Source organism: Lissotriton vulgaris, chromosome 7 (genome assembly GCF_964263255.1).
Source record: "Lissotriton vulgaris chromosome 7, aLisVul1.2, whole genome shotgun sequence".
Classification (NCBI taxonomy): domain Eukaryota; kingdom Metazoa; phylum Chordata; class Amphibia; order Caudata; family Salamandridae; genus Lissotriton; species Lissotriton vulgaris.
This window is the reverse complement of record NC_141695.1, coordinates 1,369,151,148-1,369,160,379: the sequence shown is the minus strand read 5'-3', so window position 1 is coordinate 1,369,160,379 and position 9,232 is coordinate 1,369,151,148.

The following is a 9,232-nucleotide window of genomic DNA, read 5'->3' as shown; positions in this document are numbered from 1 at the left end:
CCTGCGCAAACAGTACAAATTCGCCCGTGATAAACAGGATTATGAAACTGGGAGAATTTTTACGTTTGCGAGGAAATATGACACTATGAAAAGACAGGCAATGACACCTAAAGCTGCATCACCAATAATCAATGAAGGTGGGGAAACAACTGTATCGGAGCCAGAATTGAGTTCTAATGCAAGCAGCTTTGGTTCGGATGATGAGCAATTAGCGGGTGGTTCTTCAGCTGTACCAACTCATTATGCGCCATCTGAGGAATTGGGTTTTTTAATCGAGGACAGGTTGAAAACTCTGCGACCAAAAACCCAACAACAGCGGAACAAAAACGCAAATGTAAAAACCGCAAATGCCACGAGAGGAGGAAATGCCGCAGGGAGAGGTTTTGCAAAAAGAGGCAGGGGCAAGAAGTGGTAGGAATGACGGAAGCAGACAACGCTTCCACCATGACCACCGACCATGAATCTAGTAACACTGATACCACGAACATGAAGTCCACCACTGATTTGGATAATACTGTCATCAATTTATCTGAAGAAGACCTCTCTAAAGCAGAAACACAACTGTTGTCTTTAGGTCTTTCCTTCTGTCCGAAAAATGGTTACAATTATGTACAAACTAGGATTGACGTCTTCAAGTTTATTCGTAAGTTGAAGTTAAAAAAACATTTTAAACTTGCAAATGCACAAGAGAAAGCAACCTCTATCAGTAGTTCCTTACATCCTTCTTCTGTGTTTCAAGTGGCAGATATGGGGGCACTGCAAACAGCCCATGAATTGGCGTTAGAGGAGAGTTTCACCAGCATCTGCACTCAAACAAAATGCGACAGAATGGGGATGAGCATCAATGCATCAAGTGAAACCCCATTCAAACCCAAATCCACATTCATGCCATTGATGCCAAAAGATGCAATTGACACTTTTAATGACATGATCACAGAGGATCTAAAGGCTTTGCAAATAAAGACTTCCAGAAAGAACAAAAGACATACGTACTTAGAAAAACAATACTTCAACCTAATGAAAAAACTGAGGAGTAATTCCAATCTGATTATAAATAAGGCAGATAAAGGAGGTAATATCGTCATCTGGTCCAAAGACCTTTATATGGATGAAGCTAATCGCCATCTTTCTGACACTACATGTTACAGGAAGGGCAACTTTTGTGAAATTCGTAACCTTAAAGACAGTATCCACAAAGAACTGCACCAATGGAAGAGGGAAGGTCTTTTAACAAAGCAAGAATTGGGGTATTTGAAAATTGACCATCCACTGACCCCTACCTTGTACCTTATACCCAAAATCCACAAACAGGTGTCCCCTGTCCCAGGCCGGCCAATTATTTCGGTCCAAGGGAGTCTTATGGAGCCAATGTCAAAATATGTTGATTTCTTTCTACAGAACTTTGTTGTTAGTCTACCTTCCTACATCAAGGACACTGGGCATTTCTTGTCTAAACTGAGAGAGGTGGAATGGAGAGATGGGTATATTCTGGTGGCCCTTGACATTTGCTCCCTGTACACCAGTATTGAACATACAGATGGTCTTAACGCTGTAAAGTATTATTTAAATCAACGTAACCTCATGTACAAAAATCATAATGACATGCTTGTTTCTATGATTAGGTTATGTTTAATGAATAATTACTTCTTATTTAATAAAGAGGTCTACCAGCAGTTAAGAGGGGTTGCCATGGGGGCATGTTTCTCTTCCACCTATGCGTGCCTCCATGTGGGGTGGTGGGAGGAACATGTCCTCAGGCACATCCCGGGTTTCGTCAATAACATCGTCCACTATTGGAGATTTATTGATGACATCTGTATGATTTGGAGGGGAGATGAAAGTTCTGCCACAGACTTTGTTAAGACCATAAACACCAACAGCCTTAACCTCTCGTTCACCAGTCAGATCAGCAAAACCAATATCCAATTCTTGGACGTTGATATTTATGTCCAACATAATGCCTTAGCCACTAGACTCCATAGAAAAAACACGGCTGGTAATTCTATTCTGCACGCCTCCAGTGCGCACCCTAAACATCTTATAAAAAGTATCCCTTATGGGGAATTCATACGGATGCGCAGAATATGCAGCTCGGAGTCAGATCTTTATGCCTGCCAGGATGAGGCCATTCAAAGATTTTTAAAGCGAGGTTATCTTATGGATGATCTTTTGGCAGCTAAAGATAAGGCCAATAGCACCAGCAGAGAGGAATCTTTGGGAGAATCCATTGCGAATGTGAACGTTGAGGCAGAAAATCCCCCTAAGCATGACATCAATACTGTTAGTTTAATCACTACCTTCAACACTGAGGAGAAAAAAATAAGGGGCATTCTTAAAAAACATTGGCCCATACTCCATACCGACATCAATTTGTCACCCTTACTACCTACAGAACCCTCTATCATTTTCAGGAGAGGACCCTCGATGAGAGATTGTTTAATGAGAACTAGTCCAGAGGTGAATGAGAGTAAGGTGAGGGTTTCCAATAAAAAAGGTTTTCACAAATGCATTTCATGCAGAGCGTGCAAGTTCGGGGTGAACACGGTGGAATTTCAGTCTCCATTTAATCCCATGCCTACACCTATCAGAGAACTGTATACATGTCGTACAGATCATGCTGTCTATGTATTAGAGTGCTCGTGTAAGCTTAAGTATGTGGGCAGTACTAAGTTACAGGTATTCAACCGCATATTACAGCACCTCAGGGCAATAGTTAACTCTGATGCAAATTACCCTGTTGCCCGACACTTTGAACTTGTACATGCCAAGAACTTGAATCACCTCACCTACTTTGTCATTGACTCCGTCCCCAAGAACATCCGAGGTGGGGATCGTGAGAAAACATTAAGATAACTAGAGAGCAAATACATTGTTCTCTTAAACACCAGAATACCTAATGGGCTTAATAGGGGGGAAGATTTACAAGTTTTCTTGTAAACTTGATAACATCACCCTATCATGCAATCTTCTGAGAAGGACCCTGTTTAATGCATCCCTTTCCCCTGACCTGTGTAACTCTTTCTTTTGTAGTGTTTCTCCCTTTTCTAAATGCATAGCAAAATTAAGTTTCAGTTCATGTTCATAAAGATTTTTGTTCTAGTCTTGTTGAAGAAATGGTTTTCTGATTGAAACATTAATCGTTATTATTTAGTCACTATGGCTATAGTGAACTCACAGCATCAGCGGCAATGCCTTATAAATGTTTTTAACTGTGTTTGGTTGATAGCACTAGCGCAGGTACATTATGATACATGACATCTGTTGTTGTGATTTGTATCAAATCATTGCATATATGTACATACTGCGAGTATTTCATGCACTTTTGAGCACTTGAGCACTGTTTTTTTCATAACATCTTATGGGGTTTGTTTCATCACTTAGGGACAGGTTATCAGTAATTCGCACATAAGTTATGATATGTATAAACCGATGAGGTAATATGAATAAGCTTATTTTTGCACCCCTTTGTACATACTCCTAAACCATTACACAGTTCAACATTGGGCTCAATCATGCACTTGCACTTTATTTTTCCGATATGCATATTCGTTCGGATTTACAATGTTTATCTATGATGATATATTCTCAATATATGAATTTACATTGTTTAGAATGAGCTCATAACGTGTACATATAATATGTTTTATTGAGTTTGTACTCATTTGCATATGTGCAGAGAAGTATTTTTTCTATGTCCTTTACCCATGTGACCTGATGTTATTGTTTCTACCTCTATGAGCACAGTATATAAAGACCCCCATTGGTCATTTGAAGCCATGTGATCAAGGCCGTTTTTTGACGGCCGAAACGCGTCATGCCGATGGCGAGGGAAAAATAAAGCCACTTTTTGATTCAACTTCTTGGTGTTATGGAGATCTGTACCTGATGGATGTGTGAGGAGTCACATTGCAGGACTTTGTTTCTATATATATATATAACCCCTCCCATCCTTTACATGGACAGAGAAAGCAGACTATGTCATTTTTAAAGTGCATTGTGCAAACAATCAAATATACTAATAAAACAACGCAATCCTTTACAGAACTATAATTCCACAAATCATATCGAACATTGTTTTAAACAGAATTAGCATATTTGCACAAGGTAATTGGAAGAAAATGTGAAAATATTTCATGATTTGTATTCAAGAATGAAAATCCAGGGCCAGTGCCCAAATCCTAATCCATCAAATTGGACTACCACTATTGCACAGAATGACAAAATTAATCGATCATGGTAACATACCAAATGTGCAAAAAGTGAAAATGTGACTATTACTAGCCATACATTATTGTGAGTTAAAATCAGATGATACCAGGGATGCAATCATCAAACGGGTCATATAGAAGCATAGGAAAATACATCAATTCATTATGTTTATGTTATGTTATGTTAAGTGACTCTTATAACGCGCACTGACACCAAAGGTTTCCTGGCGCTCTTTATAACAGGATGGAAAATGAAGAGTTGACACTGACCAGGTTAGCCTAGGGAGGGGAAGAGAAATGTCTTAAGCAGTTTTCTGAAGATAGAAAGGGAAGTGCTTGACTTGATGAAAAGAGGGAGGGAATTCCAAAGGCTAGGGGCCAGATGAGAGAAGCGGCGGCCGCCGTGCTTCTTGGTTTTAACTTTGGGAGCAACAAGCATATGAAGGTGAGCAGAACGGAGGTTGCGTGACGGGCGATGTGAAGTAATTAAAGATTGCAAGAATGCAGGACTGGTGCAGTACTGGGCTTTGTAAGTGAGGCAGGCTACCTTAAAGGCTGACCTTAGTCCCATCGGCAACCAATGAAGTCGATGCAGCAGGGGTTTTGCCGATTGCCATTTAGGGATTTTATAGATGAGACGGGCCGCCTGGTTCTGAACCACCTGGAGACGATACAACAGGGACTGAGGGAGGCCATGGTAGATGGAATTGGAAAAGTCCAGGCGGGAGAGAACCAAAGAGATGACAACCTGAGTTAGAGCAGAAGGTGGTAAAAGATGGCTAACTTTGCGGATCTTTCTCAACTGATACATACAGGACGAGATGACAGCGCCCACTTGGGCTTTCAAGGAAAGCTCTGCATCAATGATCACGCCCAGACTTTTCACTGATTTGACCGAAGGTGGAAGGGGGCCAAATTCAGTGGGCCAGAACTGTGGACCCCAGTGAGCAGAACTGGAGCCAGGAAGGAGCAGCTCGGTTTTTCCTGGATTCAACTTTAATTGATTCTCATTCATCCAATGTAGGATGTGAATCATAGCGGTGCGAAAGGTGTTAACAGCATTGGAGGAGTTGAGGGGAAAAATTATCTGCAGATCATCAGCATAATTATATACCGTGATGTCCCAGTTCTTAAGTGAGTGGATAAGTGGGCGAAGGTAAAGGTTGAACAATAATGGCGAGATGGAAGAACCTTGAGGTACTCCGCAAGACGTGGGGGTTTTTGCTGCGGTGTACGGGCCCAGGCGCACGGCCTGAGTACGTCCAGTTAGAAATGACCCAATCCATTTGAGGGCAGTACCCTGTATGCCTGCCTGGCCGACACGGTGGAGAAGGATGTTGTGGTCCACCGTGTCGAATGCGGCAGACAAATCCAGGAGTACAAGGACTTGAGGGATGCCCGCATCCGCATTTCTCCTCAGTGTATCCAAGACCGCGAGGATAACAGCCTCAGTTGAATGGGCGGGTCTAAAACCGGCCTGGTTGGGCTCCAGGTAGCCAGAAGTCTCAATAAAATTAGAGAGACAACGGGTGACATATGCTTCTATTAGTTTAGAAAAGTAGGGAAGGATAGAAATAGGGCGAAAATTTGAGAGATCGCCGGGATCAGCTCCGGGTTTCTTGAGAAGGGGCACTAAAATGGCATTTTTAAAGGAGTTAGGAACAATGCCGCTCCCCAGAGAGCCATTCAGTAGGGATAGAATGTCATCCGGTAATTTAAGGCAGATATCCCGCAGTACTGATGGCGGACAACAGTCTTTGGGGGAACCCGACTGGACCCGGTTAGCAAGGCCCACTAAGGAAGTAAAATCAAGGGCGGGAAAGGTTGTGAGGGTCAGGGGATTATCGGAAGAAGGTTCCGAGATGTATGACTGAGGACAGGAAGGGATAGAGTTTTTTATTTTTATAATCTTTTCAACAAAAAAGTGGTTTAGAGCGTCGCATGTCACTTGGGAGGGGGTCTGGGCTGGGAGAGTTCTGTCATCCGTGGTAAGTTCATTCATGACCCTAAAGACTTCCTTGGATTTATTGACTGCTGACGAGAGTCTGTTGGAAAAGTGGTCTGACTTGGCTAAGATGATGGCGGCTTTGTATTCTCTCCGCACCAAGATATAGAGCAGCCTAGCTGCATCGGAGTAAGTACGCCTCCAGATCCGTTCCTGCTGGCGCACTTTCAATTTAAGTTGCTTAAGATCATTCGTGAACCATCTGTGAGAGGAATGATGCCGCGTGCAGTTTAAATCAAAAACCAAAGTTATCAAGTGCTGCACAAAAGAAGGATCATTCGAAACACATTGTCAAATATATACAGTATAAACAAACTTTAAAATATGGTTTTCTCGGTGGGATCAGTATTGAGCACAACAATATAATTAATGTACACAGAGATCAGTAAAAAACTGATAATACTCTGACAGACTGTCCATTTAGACAAGCTAAAATATCCAGAATTGTTTTCAACACAAAAAATTCATGTTAACATTCATTGCAATCAATAAAACCAATATCCATGATATAAAACCAAAGTTTATATATATACACATAAGCACTAGATTTGTGTTAGAAGGCCACACTCAAATAAGGATAGGCATGTCCTGAATATATGATCAAATAAATGAGGATAAAATAGTGATGCTGGGACCAACATCAGTATAGCATACATAATTGTATGAACGATTACAGAAACACACTACTGCTAGTATAGTCCTAGAAATAAATACTGGTGTAATCATAGAAAGTGGACCAAATCTTCCCCTGTGTTAAGACTGTTAAGTATCTTGGTATTCAGTCTCACTATATATTGACTCTCTAGCTGGCGAAGTTTCTTTTCCCTATCACCACCCCTTATGGATTTTGGCACAGAGTCAATTACATAGTATTTCAGGTCCTCTAGTTTATTTTGATGCACAAGTTTGAAATGGCGGGCAACCGGATAAGATGGATCAGAGTTCACGATTGCCCGCAAGTGCTGGAGGATCCTATTGAATACAGGGAGTTCGGTACTACCAATATATTGAAGATGACAAGTACATTCTAACACATATACCGCGCAGTCAGTTTTACATGTGTAGTATCCGTTAATCTTATTCAAAGAACCTGAAAAAGGATCCAAGAAAGACTGTTTATTTATACCGAACTTACATGCATGACAAGAGAAGCATTTAATAAAACCCCTCTTATCTGTCAGCCAATTTCTTTTATCAATCACTTATATATATATATATATATGCACACATATACACATATATACATATATTTATATATTCACTCCATGTTCATTCTAGGTAATCACAAACGGAGCAGACACAAATGCGTTCATTCATCTTTTTGTTTATTAAGTCCACCATAACGCGTTTCGGCTGCTTCAACGGCCTTGATCACATGACAAGTATACGTTGTCCACAACATTTTACGTGCAGCAGTTCAAAACAACATAAAGAAAATACTTTCACCTCTGCGTTGTTACTCTCATTACACCACTTACAATTCATTGTTATATTTTTCTAATAACTTTTTATAAATCAAAATTCTGCAGTGTGACTCATTACATAATTAATTGTCAATCAATTCATTTCGGTATTAAAAAATCGGAGTGATCAGGTGCATAGCTACTAGTTCCATAGGTAATATAGGGCAAGTGCCCTATTGTATTCTCCACATGTTATCTGATTCCTCATTCCAGATAACAAATCATCAATTTGTTGTGCAATATGCACAAAAAATGTACAGAAAAAGTGCATATGTGCAGATACTGTAGTAACATGTGGCCAGTGCTTGTTGTACTGTACCCATGTACCCCATCACTATTTTTCATATAATTTCACAGTCCTTATGATTTATATTATATATAGAAACTCAGAGTCACGTACTTGATTTTTTGGGCTAGTGCCTTAATCTGGATTCTTATTAAACCAGGTGAACCTTGTTCATTACTAATTAATTGAAATGGAGGTAGAAAAAATAAATTTAAAAAAGTTCTCAAATCAGTGCCAAACTTGTGTGCATGAGTTTCTTCTTTTGCTAACAGGCCCAGGTGGAAAGGAGTTTAGTCTGGAAATATGATTGCTACTCTGCAATTTGAAATTCACAAACAGGAATGTAACTCTTCATAGTAGTGTAACCCATTGGGTGTTTTACTGTCTAACATGAGTATGTACCTTCGATTCTAATTCCCGTAGTGTTCTTGTGCGGTCACACTATCTTTTACTTATGGGCACTGTATTGATTAGAAAATGTGTGATTTGTTCCGGATTTTTGGATGGAACATTTTGCAGTGACATGCCACCTGGTAGGTACAATCCCCATTAGTTATTGCCCTCATGTGCTGGAGGATTTGTCTGGGTACTGGCAATATGGTGCTGCCGACGTACTTTAAAATTGCAAGCGCAAATTAACATGTATACTGCAAAATCTGTTTTGCAATTGTATGCCCCCTTGATTTTTCAACTCCTCTCTTCCAAATGGGGTGCAGTATGTTGTAGTGTTTTGGTCTATACTACAGGCTTTGCAACATGTGCACTTCCTGAAACCTTGTGGTAGTCTTAACCAACTCTGTTCATGGTCCATCTCAGGACTGCTCTTTAAAACTGCATCTCTAAGTGATGGGGCACTCCAAACGTTATGGGGGATGTCTAGGTTATAATTTCACAATGACTGGATCTGACAGAAGGAGGAGAATAGGTCCATGCGTTCATTATTAGGCTTACCACAGTCCACATCCATCTTTTCTGTCTTAATAGAATTAGGGCAAGGTTACATCGAAGACACCCTTAACCTGGCCCCACTACTTCTTTGGGTGAAAATGTGGTTGAACCCAAACCTGACGTTAAACCGTCAAATTATTACTGACTGCATGGGGAGAGACAGAGCTAATGATATTAAATGGCTGAGCTATATTAAGTCTGCTGCTACCCTTCTGGGCCGTGTTGACTTGTATAGTAACCCCGAGAGGCTGTGCAATGAAGATGTTACATGGATCAAAACACAATTTTTAGAGTCTAGGAACATGCGGCGAGAAGCACAAGA